The sequence below is a fragment of the Schistocerca americana genome, chromosome 1, assembly GCF_021461395.2.
Source record: "Schistocerca americana isolate TAMUIC-IGC-003095 chromosome 1, iqSchAmer2.1, whole genome shotgun sequence".
In the NCBI taxonomy this organism is placed as follows: Eukaryota; Metazoa; Arthropoda; class Insecta; order Orthoptera; family Acrididae; genus Schistocerca; species Schistocerca americana.
Window position 1 is genome coordinate 419,506,311 of NC_060119.1, and position 15,050 is coordinate 419,521,360.

Below are 15,050 nucleotides of genomic sequence, written 5' to 3' on the forward strand. Positions count from 1 at the left end.
GTATTTAAACCGGTAGAGGAAGATTTCTCTGGTCGCAAATAAATTAAATCAACAAACACTTTTCCATTTTTTATGACCAAGAGACAACACATTAACACCACCCAATTTCAATTACATTAGATTTTCAAAAATGCCTCCATTGACACGTAAACAAAGGTTACACCGTCGGATCATGTTCTGCCTGACACAGGCAAAAACCCCAGGAGTATCGTACCGAGCGAGGTGGCGCAGTGGTTAGACACTGGACTCGCATTCGGGAGGACGGCGGTTCAATCCCGCGTCCGGCCATCCTGATTTAGGTTTTCCGTGATTTCCCTAAATCGCTCCAGGCAAATGCCGGGATGGTTCCTTTCAAAGGGCACGGCCGACTTTCTTCCCCGTCCTTCCCCAATCCGATGAGACCGATGACCTCGCTGTCTGGTCTCCTTCCCCAAAACAACCAACCAACCAACCCAGGAGTATCCTGAATTGTTCCTGCTGCTGCTACTATCCGGGCAACCAGATCCTCTTCTGGTGCAACAGGAGTTGCATAAACAGGATTGCGCATCCAGCCCTGCACAAAGAAGTCCAGATGGGACATAGCTGAGGATCGAGCAGCCCATGGTTCGGGACCACCTCTGCCAATCCACGTTTCTGGGAACCGTCGGTCCAGGAATCGACACACACGACGACTGAAATGTGCCGGCGCCCCGTCATGTTGGAACACATGCGTTGTCTTGTAGGGAGCGGGACGTCTTCCAGCAATTCTGGAAATGCTCTGGCGAGAAAATTGTAATAGTGCCTGCTATTTAATGGCCTAGGTAGCAGATACGGCCCAATTAAACAGTCCCCAACAACACCGACCCACACGTTAACGAAGAACTGCACTGATTGAAGGATCCCGCTCCACATGCTGCAAGACAGCTTCCTCAAATTGCAGCGTTGTTACCGTGCGACAGCGTCCCTGTCCAGGTAATCTGCTAAATGACCCGGTCTCACGCAGATGTTGGTACACAGCAGCAAAGGTCGTATGATGCGGGATACGGCGATTAGGATATTGTTGTTGATAAACCCGTTGTGCAGCTCGTCCGTTGTGGTGCGCTACATAGTACGCACCAACCATATCAGTGTACTCACTCCAGGTGTATCGCTCCATTAGTAAACAGAGACATTGCACTACTACACTGGTGGACAGCAGTCGCCTACAACTGAAGAGCGTAGTACTCCCGCTAACAACCGAACATCGTAATACGGCCTCTAACAATTGACGAGTTAATACGGCCTCCACCGGTTTAAATAATCCTCATAGGAAAAAATGACATTAGGTAAAAATATTTCTTTTGATGTCCCCTACAACCTCCCAGAGTTTGTCGGTTTAAATACTTTTCACCCTGTATATCTAAGCACAAGTCTTCAAACGACTCCCTGTCTACATCATGAGATTCTTCTACATCGTTAATCTCTAACTGAGTTTGGATGTCGTTGTATTCATCCTTGCTTGTATTTAGCAGTGACTGCCTTAATCTCATGTCGTTGAGATTAGATCCGTCTTGAAAGCTATTTATGTGGAGAGTCTAGTCACTCGTTATTTGATAACTGCTCTTTTCTTAACTAAATTTCGTTTTTCGACAGGATCCATGCTTCAGGAGATTAGCACAAAGGATAATAAATTAAGGAAACAGAGACAGGCTGCTCACAGAGCCGGACGACGGTACCTGTAGAGCGCTGACTGGGCTGCAGCTGCTGGCCGAGACGGCGACGGACGGCGCTCACTGGTGCTCTCGTGTCGTGTTGTCAGAACTGCTTGGCTGTGTTATGACGTCTGCTGGCTTGAGGTGCACTTCACAACACGATTCTCGCGGCATTTGTACCGTGGAGAGCTCTAGCACGGACGTCTATCACTGATGATGCTTGAGAGACATGCGGAGCGTACGGTAATCTCGAAGAAGCGCACAAAAAGCCACGATAACCCCTACCCGTAATTCGCGGTGCGTGCAAATCAAAGTACATAACTTTTGTAGTGGAAAATGTTCGACTAGTCATATCCGCGTCCGGAGGACCAAAATGTAGGCAGCCGCAAAACGCGCGGTAAGTTCTGCGCTGCCTCGCTCCTTCCACAGTCCAAAAGAATGCACATCACTTGTTGCAAAGGAAGGGCGGTTGAAATTAAAGTACATACATGACTGGTAAAAGTGCACTGTATTCGTAGACTACATTGAGAAACACAGTTGCAGAAACGTGCGCGCTGCTTGGCAGTCACGGGCTGTCTCCCCTTGTCCCGGCCAGTTCGGCCGTGCATTGGGTGGACAGGCGGGCAAAAAAAATTCTTACCTGCAGCAAGCTTCTGGTCGCTGCTGCATCCTTGTGGCATGTTGCACCATACAGAACAATATACAAGCATGTGCATGTGAGCATAAACTAAATAATGGCACTTTTGTAATTGAAGCCGTGTATAGGTCCCCATTGGGAAATTTTCAACTATTTTTGAAAAAAACTTGGATTCCTTGTTGTACTACCTGTCAGACAAAGGAAAGCAAATTATTGTTTGTGGGGATTTCAATGTAGATTTTCTGAAAGAGTCCAATAGAAAGCTTGATCTTGAAGTATTACTTGGTTCTTTCAATTTGACATCAGTCATTGATTTTCCTACAGGAAAGCAGCACACTGATGATAACGTTTTCATAGAGCGAGATAAATTTAATGAAATAAAAACTTTTCCTGTTAACAATGGTCTGTCTGATCATGATGCACAGCTAGTTACAGCATATAATATAGCTACACACAGTAATGCAAAACAGTCCCCAAAATAGTGCATTCCATTAACAATTTAACAATTCAAAATTTCATGGAAAGCCTGCAACAGTTAGACTGGGATAAGGTGTACAGGGAACATGATGCTCATTTAAAGTTTAACCTATTTCATGATACCTTTGTGAGTATATTTGAAAACAATTTCCCTGAGAAAACAGTGAAATATAATTGTAACAAACCATGTTAAAAGCCATGGCTTACTAAAGGGATAAAAATATCTTGTAAACAGAAAAAGGAAATTATCTTATAACTAGGAGGAGAAATGATACCGAAACAGTGAACATTATAAAAACTACTGCACTGAATTAAGAAAAGTTATTAAAAAGTCCAGAATTATGTGCATTATGTCTGTGATTGGCGCATCTGATAATAAAATTAAAACAATTCGGAATATTATGAAAAGGGAAACTGGGCAACCAAGAGCACAGGACGACTGTATTCCTATCACACACAATGAAAAATTTGTTAACAAGAAGTCAGGAGTAGAAAACATTTTTAATAATCATTTTATAAATGTTGTAGAGAAAATATGATCCAGCTATTCATCAGAAAATGCAAGGCAGTATATGGAAGAGGCAGTACCTATGCAATTTGATAAAACTGAAATTCAACCCACTCCTCCTACTGAAATTAGGAAAATAATAAATTCACTCAAAAGTAAAAGCTCACATGGAATTGATGGCATTTCCAACAGAGTACTTAAAGCTTGTTCCCAACAAATCAGTGGGAGTCTCAGCCACATATGTAGTAGTTCACTGAAACAGGACATATTTACAGATAGACTGAAATATGCTATTGTCAAACCATTGTATAGAAAAGGGAATAGATCTGATGCTAAAAACTATCGCCCAATCTCACTTCTGACAGCTTTATCCAAAATTCTTGGAAAATAATGTATTCAAGAGTAGCTTCACATATTTGTAAAAATGAAGACCAACAATATGTCAATTTGGTTTTCAAAAAGGCTTTTCAACAAAAACAACAAAAAATGCTATATATGCTTTCACTGGATAAAATATTAAATTCATTGAATAACCGAACATTATCCATTGGGATATTTTGTGGTCTCTCAAAGGCTTTTGATTGTGTGAATCATGAAATTCTTCTGCATAAGCTTAAGTATTGTGGTATGAGTGGGGCAGTGCACAAATGGTTTAATTCATATTTAACTGGAAGAACGCAGAAGGTTGAAATTAACAGCACAGATAGTCTGCAAAAACCAGCAGATTCCTCTAACTGGGGAGGGATCTAGAATGGTGTCCCACTGGATTCAGTCTTGGGTCCCTTATTGTTCTTAATATATCTTAACGACTTGCCATTCTATATTCATGAAGATGCAAAGCTAGTTCTTGTTACTGATGATACAAGTATAGTAATCACATCCAAGAAGCAAGAATCACCTGAGGAAATTGCAAATATTGTCTTTCAGAAAATTATTAAGTGGTTCTCTGCAAATGGCTACTACATAACAACAGAACTTTCTTCCTACTTTCTATTTTTTTGCAACAGTTGGTTTCCTAGTGAAAGTCGGTTGAGTGTTGACTACACTAACATCTAATTAAGACGCTTCCTTAGCTGACTGAGGTAGCAAGGCAAATCTGTTTTTTGTGCCATTGATGAAACTGTCTGATACTTTTCTCTTTTTGTGGCCCCTGTTCCTTGCTATCATTTCGCACCTGTCTTCGCCCTCCTCCCCCCCCCCCTAACCTCATCAGTTCCTCCCTAGCACAATCCAGTTCAGCCTGAAGGGCTCTAATCTTCCCTTCCTGTTCCGCTATTTTCCTATCCCTTGAGCATAATGCTGCAATACCATGGAAGAGGCTCATTTACTTCCCCGATTCCCATGCCACTACATTCACCCCAATGTAACCATCTGCCACAACAGCTGCACACATCCCACAGAACTGACTTTCCCATGGCACGTCAAACACTTAGACGAAGAAGCCGAAATTATGCACACCATGCTCAAAATTTGATGGAACAGTCATTGCGCACCGAAAACGTTAAGATGCATAAATTTAAAAACATTTATTCACCTATGTTTATTAAAGTAATAACAGTTCATTCACATCGTCCTCTCCCTCTTCTTCAGTTGACTTGCTAGATTGTTTGTCTCCTCGGTATGCAGCCATTGTGCCACTTAGCTTCAAAGCATGCTCTGGTAAGACGTAATTATGACAGCGCTTGTTTCCACGCCTAAGTCCGCTCCAAACATTGAGAACTACCATATTGGTTTTAAGTCTATTCCTCAGGGAGGTTTCCACATTTTTGAGCATGCTAAATGCTCTTTCGCCCTCAGCATTTGACCAAGGTAACACCAAAAGCATCATTGCAAAATCTGAGAGCTTCTGAAATGGACTTTGGGAACTAGAGTCCTTATATGATGTGATCTATTGCCGAAGTTACACTATATTGTCAACATTTTTTCATAGGACAGTAGTTAATTTTGACCACTGAAAGTCAATGTTTGTTATTTCTGTGTCAGGTTATTGAAATTCCTGAGCTAGTGAGATTATATTTTCTTTCGCCACTCACAAACACTGTTCTGGAGCAATTAGCCACACTTTTTGCAAAATCTTGACATGATTCGGCAGTCACCTCTGGAGCTCCTCTGCTAAGTAAATCGGAAAATTTTCGCACCTACCGCGAAAAACTTTTTCGATTTCTGAATTAATTTTATGTTCTGTCATCATGTTCACCAATGAAACCTCTTCTTCGTGGCCAAGATAAATCTTAGGAGATTTGTATTTTCTAAGTTTACCGTTAGCAAATCCCCCTTATAACAGCAGACAACAAACCGCCTCCTAATAACTACAACAAGAAGAACAAAGTCTTGCAGTACCTTTGGACATCTGATGTACTTTATTGAAATGATTTATTGATCTTTTGATATTCTTCTAGAGTTGGTCTAAGAAACAGAAGATAATGTGTATTGATGGCATCCGAGTACATAGTATATTATAGTTCAGCTGTGTAGAGCTTAGTCTGGATATTTCTAAATATGTCTGTAGTTCAAGCCACTGATTTAAAATGCGAGCAACAGCAACTTCAATCGATAGCCACCTTGTGTGTAATTAGTGTGTAATTTTAAGTGATTTGGTTCAATAATTTATTGCTTTAAACAACTCCCTATACATGTCATGTTGAGAAGAAGATTTAGAAAACCATGAATAAGTTTAACAAATTAAAAATTCAAGACTCCTTGGTAGCACCTGGGCAGCAGAGGACACTACTAAGTAAACTAAATGGCAAACATAGGGGATCAGTACAAGATTAGGGACCTCACATTTCAGTTTCTGATAACCCCATTATTAATACCAACCAATAGTGAGGCATTATCTGTACCAATTCCCCTCATTTGTTTAATGTCTAGACCATAATATGAAAGTAATCACTTCACTGCAGTGACACCACATTCAGCATTCCCCTATTCTAGTTCAACAATTCCCAAAAAGATGGAAATACCTCTTCATTGTTTTGGAAAATATACAATGCACTCAGCCAACACTTTGGCGACCGAAATGTATGTAGATTCATCTATAAGAAGACTGAAATGTCCATTACGATGTAGTTCTGATTTAAAGTGCTGGAAGGGAATGTTCCTGATCAAAGCATTGCTCTTCGTATGGTGTAGCCATACAAGAGATGCATGGTCAGCACTCTGAATAAATTTCTTGGGTAGATCTGAAAGATGGTCAACGGATCTAATAGCACAGTGATTAACTATAAACAACGTAATAGCAGCTTCAGCAGCAGCACGTTCATACTTATGTTTGGTAGACTGAAATGGCAATGTTGGCTGTTGTGAAGATGAAAAAGTTTCAGCTGCTTTTACATGTTTCTTACTTTTTCCATGTAGAAGTAAATCTGATAAACGCACATTCAGGTTGCATTGGCAATATTTACACCACGTTACTGAGTTCCCAGGAACCTCTAACTACCAATCCTTTCATTGTTTATCACTTAATCACTTTTTCTAAAATGTCATACATACCGCTTGACATTCTTTTCAGACATTGTTAGTCAGTCGTAAAAACAAACAAAAAGAGCACTAGACGCTAGTTGTTAAACACACAATAACTCAGTACAACAATGTAGTTTGTAAACTGGTACGCAACTCCCCAGTTATAATCGGTAGCAGTCGGCAGCAGCCAGGAAAATTCGTATCCTAGTGATTTGCAGTTGTTCCTTGCCAACAACATAGCATACCAATTAGCCAGTGTTGACTGCATAGTTGCGCTATGTTCATTGCGATCCTTACGAAAATCAGTGATTATGTGCTTGCTGGCTCATCACAGGGACTATCTTTTACTCCATCTAGGAAAAATAAGCTGGTTATCAAGAGCTCACGGAAGCTCAAAACACAGGTTTCTGTTGCCTGACTGAGTGCTTACAATACATGGAGGTGAAATTTGTTCTCCTCCCCCCTTCACCCCTCGCAACCTATCACGCCATGCAGCAGAGCTTGTGCGCGCTCTCCCCTCTGCTCACAAACTTGACAGACGCCAAGCTATAGTTCGCGAGAAGTACTGTACACTGATGTATTGCGATCACTATCTAGAATTCGCGACATTAACTCATAGAGCAAAGTATATTTTTGTTCGTATGCTGCTCGTGCTAGAGGCCCGTGTCGTATATTTAAAGTCAATTCAAATCCTGGCGGTGGAAGATACTTTCGCTGCCACTATTTGGCCGGTCAAGGGAGGAGAGATGGTATTTGAACTTCCTGATCGACAGTTTTTGCGCCAATGTCCTGGATTAAATTTCAAACCTGTCCACAATCTCTCGTGAAGAGAGGACGTGTAACACTGTTGATGGGGATTCGTCTGTTGGATGGGGTTGTTAAGCTTGACGGCCCCCTAGATGTTTTTCGATACAATTAAGCTATGTGTCAGCACCGAGTTTCAACCTCTCCCTCCTCATCCATAAAAACAGAAACACGACACAACGCAGTACCTGCACTCATCACAGTCATCCCCTATGTACAAAACACGCTCGACACTTCGTAACAGGTCGGAGGATGGCAATGGCAAACCATCTCCACACAGATGCTTCCCAGTATGGCGTTTCAGGATTCCTGCTTCTGCTTCCTGGGCTCAGTTCGTGAGTATGGGACTCTAACTTATCATTGTATCTTTGCTTAAATAGAAATTATAGTCATTTGCCACCGCATTAGGTTTGCTTCGCTGAGTTTGCCAGTTGTCACAGATGTTTGATATTGTTAGCTAAAAAATAGCCACATACATTGCTCAATAGGAAGGAAATCTAAGGAGTTAATTTCAGTTCAGTTTTCAGTTATATCCAACATGTATACACTCCTGGAAATGGAAAAAAGATCACATTGACACCGGTGTGTCAGACCCACCATACTTGCTCCGGACACTGCGAGAGGGCTGTACAAGCAATGATCACACGCACGGCACAGCGGACACACCAGGAACCGCGGTGTTGGCCGTCGAATGGCGCTAGCTGCACAGCATTTGTGCACCGCCGCCGTCAGTGTCAGCCAGTTTGCCGTGGCATACGGAGCTCCATCGCAGTCTTTAACACTGGTAGCATGCCGCGACAGCGTGGACGTGAACCGTATGTGCAGTTGACGGACTTTGAGCGAGGGCGTATAGTGGGCATGCGGGAGGCCGGGTGGACGTACCGCCGAATTGCTCAACACGTGGGGCGTGAGGTCTCCACAGTACATCGATGTTGTCGCCAGTGGTCGGCGGAAGGTGCACGTGCCCGTCGACCTGGGACCGGACCGCAGCGACGCACGGATGCACGCCAAGACCGTAGGATCCTACGCAGTGCCGTAGGGGACCGCACCGCCACTTCCCAGCAAATTAGGGACACTGTTGCTCCTGGGGTATCGGTGAGGACCATTCGCAACCGTCTCCATGAAGCTGGGCTACGGTCCCGCACACCGTTAGGCCGTCTTCCGCTCACGCCCCAACATCGTGCAGCCCGCCTCCAGTGGTGTCGCGACAGGCGTGAATGGAGGGACGAATGGAGACGTGTCGTCTTCAGCGATGAGAGTCGCTTCTGCCTTGGTGCCAATGATGGTCGTATGCGTGTTTGGCGCCGTGCAGGTGAGCGCCACAATGAGGACTGCATACGACCGAGGCACACAGGGCCAACACCCGGCATCATGGTGTGGGGAGCGATCTCCTACACTGGCCGTACACCACTGGTGATCGTCGAGGGGACACTGAATAGTGCACGGTACATCCAAACCGTCATCGAACCCATCGTTCTACCATTCCTAGACCGGCAAGGGAACTTGCTGTTCCAACAGGACAATGCACGTCCGCATGTTTCCCGTGCCACCCAACGTGCTCTAGAAGGTGTAAGTCAACTACCCTGGCCAGCAAGATCTCCGGATCTGTCCCCCATTGAGCATGTTTGGGACTGGATGAAGCGTCGTCTCACGCGGTCTGCACGTCCAGCACGAACGCTGGTCCAACTGAGGCGCCAGGTGGAAATGGCATGGCAAGCCGTTCCACAGGACTACATCCAGCATCTCTACGATCGTCTCCATGGGAGAATAGCAGCCTGCATTGCTGCGAAAGGTGGATATACACTGTACTAGTGCCGACATTGTGCATGCTCTGTTGCCTGTGTCTATGTGCCTGTGGTTCTGTCAGTGTGATCATGTGATGTATCGGACCCCAGGAATGTGTCAATAAAGTTTCCCCTTCCTGGGACAATGAATTCACGGTGTTCTTATTTCAATTTCCAGGAGTGTATTATTTGAATGAACAAATCAGAAATACAGCCCGTTTTTGCAACACACTGAGTGAAACTCAGAGTGTTAGTGCAGTACATCCATGGCACTGTCTCTCAGATGCACAAAGACTTGCATTCGTAATATTTTTATCAAAGAATATATATTTTTTTCAAAATTAAATAAACCAGAAACATTTGTCAAAAACGCCCAGTTTTAAATATATCTATAAAAAACCGTCAATCGTCAAAACTGAATTTTATGCATCAGACAACATGAAATTCCATCAAATTTGACAGGAAATATGTCAAGTTGGCAACGATGATCCAAAAACTCTTACCGGTAACTTAACGAAGACATAGTTTCCCAAGCATCAGAAAATTCTTAAAAATAACCTACCTCTCATGTAATTATTCAGTGAAATTCGAGAACAAATGTTTTCAACAAGGATATGTCTATGGTACTCAAAAGTGAGTTTATGGCGGTACTCATGAGTGTTCGAAATTTAACATTGTATCACAGTACAAACAGGTACTGATACAACCAATGAAAGATTATGCAGAACCGACACATACAGTAAAAGACGATACTTTAGGATTTCAAATCGGCACACGAATCTTGTAAATGCGGTTTCACGCAAAGGAAAATTCCGAAGTCGGTTTTTATGCAGAAATAAATATACGAATTGGATGCATTCTTCACTTAGCAGTTTTGTGCCAATTTCTACAGTGGCGTGCCGAAAAAGAACACTGCAGCGTGGGTTTATCTCAGTCAAAATCGGTAAATGTGCAGCACCAACAAAGCATGTGTTCTGTTGCAGCTAATAATGCTATATTGAAATATTTATACATTTATTGCCATTATTATTATCATGGCATCTGTGCAACAGGCATGTTAAAAACGATGGTTATGGCAGTTATATCTGAAAGGGCAAGGTTGGGAAGTCAATAACAAATCTGTCCCAACACCCCCTCCGCCCCCTCCTACAAAGGGCGCCTATACATACGGCGAAAAGGGACACCTTGGGTCCCCCAAGCCTTCAGGTAAAGAAAAAAAAATGTAATGTATTCTGGTGTTCTCATTTCAAGAGAACGATTTTAGAGTCAGTACACACAGGTTTTTAACATTGTCACATATAAAAATTCTTTATGGTTCCCCCATGAACCATGGACATAGCTGTACCATAGGAGGGTTACCTGTTGAGCGGCCAGACAAATGTATGGTTTCTGAAGAGGGGCAGCAGTCTTTTCAGTAGTTACAGGGGTAACAGTCTGGATGACTGACTGATCTGGCCTTGTAACTTCAACCAAAGTGGCCTTGCTGTGCTGGTACTGCAAACGACTGAAAGCAAGGGGAAACTACAGCCGTCATTTTCCTGAGGGCATACAGCTCTAATGTATAGTTAAATGACGATGGCATCCTCTTGGCTAAAACATTCCAGAGGTAAAATATTTCCCCACTCAGATCTCCAGGCAGGGACTGCTTAGGAGGACATCGTCAGCAGGAGAAACAAAACTGTCATTCTATGAATTGGAGAATGGAATGTCAGATCCCTTAATCAGGCAGGTAGGCTAGAAAATTTAAAAAGGAAACTGGGTAGGTTACAGTTAGATAGGCCTATAGTGGAAATTAGTGAAGGTCGGTGGCAGGAGGAACAGGACCTCCGGTCAGGTGAATACAGGATTATAATGAAGGTGTAGGTTTAATAATGAGTAAAAAAATAGAAATATGGATAAGTTACTATGAACAACATAGTGAATGCGTTATTGTAGCTGAGATTGGCATGAAGCCCACACCCACCACAGTAGTATAAGTTTAGTTCTGCAGGTGAGGAGGAGACTGAGGAAATGTATGATGAGGTAAAAGAAATTATTCAGATAGTTAAACGAGCCGAAAATTTAGTAGTCATCATGGACTCGAATTCGATAATAGGAAAAGGACGAGAAGGAAAAGTAGTAGGTGAATATGGACTGGGGTAAAGGAATGAAAGAGAAAGCCATGTGGTAGAATTTTGCATAGAGCATAATTTTATCATAGCTCGCACTTGGTTTAAGAATCATGAAAGAAGGTTGTGCATGTGGAAGAGACCTTGTAGCAACAGAAGGTTTCAGATTGATTGTATAATGGTTAGACAGAGATTTAGGAACTAGATTTTAAATCGTAAGACATTTCCAGGGGCAGATGTGCACTCTGACCACAATTTATTGGTTATGAACTACAGATTAAAACTGAAGAAACTGCAAAAAAGGCAGGAATTTAGGGAGACGGGACCTGGATAAACTGAAAGATCCAGGGTTTGTAGAGGGTTTCATGGGGAACATTAGCGAACGATTGACAAGAACAGAGGGGAAAAAATATACAAGAAGAATGTGTAGCTTTGAGAGATGAAATAGTGAAGGCAGCAGAGGATCAAGTAGGTAAAAAGACGAGGACTAGTAGAAATCCTTGGTTAACATAAGAGATTCTGGATTTAAACGATAAAGGGAGAGAAATGCAATAAATGAAGAGGGTGAAAGGGAATAAATAAGTCTAAAAATGAGATTGACAAGAAGTGTACAATGGCTAAGCAGGAATGGCTAGAGGAAAAATGTAAGGATGTAGAGCCATATATCACTAGGGGTTAGGCAGATACTACTTACGGGAAAACTACAGTGACCTTTGGAGAAAAGACAATCACCTGTATAAATATCAAGAGCTCAGATGGAAAACCAGTCCTAAACAAAGAAAGGAAAGCAGAAAGATGGAAGGAGTACACAGAGGGTCTGTACATGTGAGATGCACTTGAGGATAATGTTATGCAAATGGGAGAGGATGTAGATATGATATTGGACGTAGAATTTGACAAAGTACTGAAAGACCTAAGTCGAAACAAGGCCCGGGAGTAAACAACATTCTGTTAGAGCTACTGATAGCCTTGGGAGAGCCAGTCACGACAAAACTCTTCCATCTAGTGAGCAGGATATACAAGACAAGCAAAATACTCTTGAACTTCAAGAAGAATATAATAATCCCAGTTCCAAAGATAGCAGGTACTGACAGGTGTGAAAATTACCGAAGTATCAATTTAATAAGTCATGGCTGCAAAATACTAACACAAATCATTTACAGAAGAACGAAAAAACTCTTAGAAGCTGACGTTAGGGAAGATCAGATTTGATTCCAGAGAAATGTTGGAACACGCAAGGCAATACTGACCCTACAACTTCTCAAAGAAGATACGTTAAAGAAAGACAAACTGACAGTTATAGCATTTGTAGACTTAGAGAAAGCTTTTGACAATGTTAACTGGAATACTCTCTTTCAAAATCTAAAGGTGGCAGCAGTAAAATGCAGGGACCAAAAGGCTACTTACAATTTGTACAGAAACCAGAGGGCAGTTATAAGAGTCGTGTGCACGAAAGGGAAACAGTGGTTGATAAGGGAGTGAGAAAGGGTTGTAACCTATCGCCAATGTTTTTTAACCTGTACTTTGAGCAATCAGTAAAGGAAACAAAAGATAAATTTGGAGTAGGAATTAAAATCCAGGGAGAAGATATAAAAACTTTGAGGTTTGCTGATGACATTGCAATTTTGACAGAGACAGCAAACGACTTGGAAGAGCAGGTGAATGGAATGCACAGTATCTTGAAAGGATGATATAAAATGAACATCAACAAAAGCAAAACGAGAATAATGGAATGTAGTCGAATTAAAGCAGGTGATGCTGAGGGAATTAGATTAGGAAATGAGACACATGAAGTAGTAAATGAGTTTTGTTATTTGGAAAGCAAAATAACTGATGATGGTCGAAGTAGGGAGGATGTAAAATGCAGACTGGCAATGACAAGAAAAGCGTTTCTGAAGAAGCGAAATTTGTTAACGTCGACTAAAGATTTATGTGTCAGGAAGTCCTTTCTGAAAGTGTTTGTATGGAATGTAGCTGTGTACGGAAGTGAAACGTGGATGATAAATAGTTGAGACAAGTTGAGAATAGAAGCTTTTGAAATTTAATTCTGGAGATTAGGTGGGTAGATCATGTAACTAATGAGGAGGTACAGAATAGAACTGGGGAGAAGAGAAATTTGTGGTACAACCTGACCAAAAGAACGATCGGTTGGTAGTACCCATTCTGAGACATGAAGGGATAACCAATTTAGTATTGGTGGGAAGCGTGTGGGGTAAAAATAGTAGAGGGAGACCAAGAGATGGACACAGTAAGCGGATTCAGAGGGATGTAGGCTGCAGTAATTACTCGGAGATGAAGAGGCTTGCACAGGATAGAGTAGCATAGAGAGCAGCATGAAACCTGTCTTTGGACTGAAGAGCACAACGACATCAAACAACTTACAAGTTGCCATTCGTCTTCTAAAATTGTTAAACTATGCCATATCCCCAGGTCTAAACATCCTTACAAATTATCGTATGGATTCCCTTCCCCCTCCCCCTCAGAATATAAACGTGGATCCATGCCTTGAATTATTTATTGGGTGTGTTGTATCGCCCCATAGCACGAGTGGTATGTGGAGATGTGAAATTTTTTGTAACTTATAGGAACTGCCATACTTGCTGTTTAAGAGCAAGAACAATAATAATCCGAAGAAATATTTTTTTCTGTATCTGTGTGTGTGTTGAAGCCACGCATATTAAACACTTCATGTTTTATTGCTTGATTGTGGCTGTCTTTATACGACGTTACGGTAATAATTTACTTATAACAGGGGCAGCGGGATTTTATCGTGCTATGCTGATAGAATAAAAGGATAAATTTTAAAAAAAGGTTATAACAAGTGTTTAAATAGCGCCTCCGGTGTTACTAAATTTTTGATCTCCTTGGCTCGTTTATATTTACACACAAAGTAGTGTTGTATTGTACCTGTGTCGAACATTTCTATTCTCACGTAACTCATTGCTACGTATCTTTCTCTGTTTCTTTGAGCGCTTGCATTTGGCGTATTTTTAGAAATCTCTATTCATTCGTAAAAAAAAAGAAAAAGTGGTTATCACCTTGCAAGGCAAATTTGTTTTCTCTGCAAATTTCCGACACACGCGTTTCAGAATGAAATTTACTTCATGAAGAAGTACCCATCAAATCGCCGATACAGTAAAAGGACGTCCTTATTATCAATGTACGTTATGAAGAAAGGAAAGACTGTCACACACAGTGCTATGAGCAACAGAACGGAAATTAAGACGGACCCAGTCAATGCTTGCAAAGGGAAGACGATAAGCTGAGCGTTTTTCGCAGTAGCATCCGGCCCCTTCCTTCTCAAGGATAGTCCGTTCACAGGCAGTACACTTCATGTGGGAGATTTCAGTGAAAGAATAATTTTTTTTTTTTAAAAAAAGGACGAAGCAAGACCAGTCAACCAACAAGCTTTGGCACCACATTCCGCAGGTAATCATTACATACCACAGTGACGTCATCACTTTGAGACTTCCGGTTTGCCAGACGAAGTATTTTGTCGGTGTTAGTGTAGGATGGTGTTTCAGGACTTCACGTATAGTGGATGAAATTATCGCAAAAGCTAACACTTTTGTGGACATTTAAGCGTGCAGTTTCATTATG

General features: G+C 41.9%; 1 protein-coding gene and 1 pseudogene across 1 annotated transcript in view; one reads left to right on the forward strand and one right to left on the reverse strand.

Moving 5' to 3' along the window:
* The window catches only part of LOC124556136, a 63,793-nt pseudogene that overhangs the window by 2,935 nt on the left and 45,808 nt on the right, over positions 1 to 15,050 (reverse strand).
* Positions 14,580 to 15,050, forward strand: part of LOC124602326 (CLIP domain-containing serine protease B9-like) — a 188,210-nt gene continuing 187,739 nt past the window's right edge. Inside the window, exon 1 of the mRNA XM_047136314.1 lies at positions 14,580 to 14,879. The gene's annotated coding sequence lies outside the window, so the exon portion shown is untranslated. The remainder of the gene's footprint in view (positions 14,880 to 15,050) is intronic.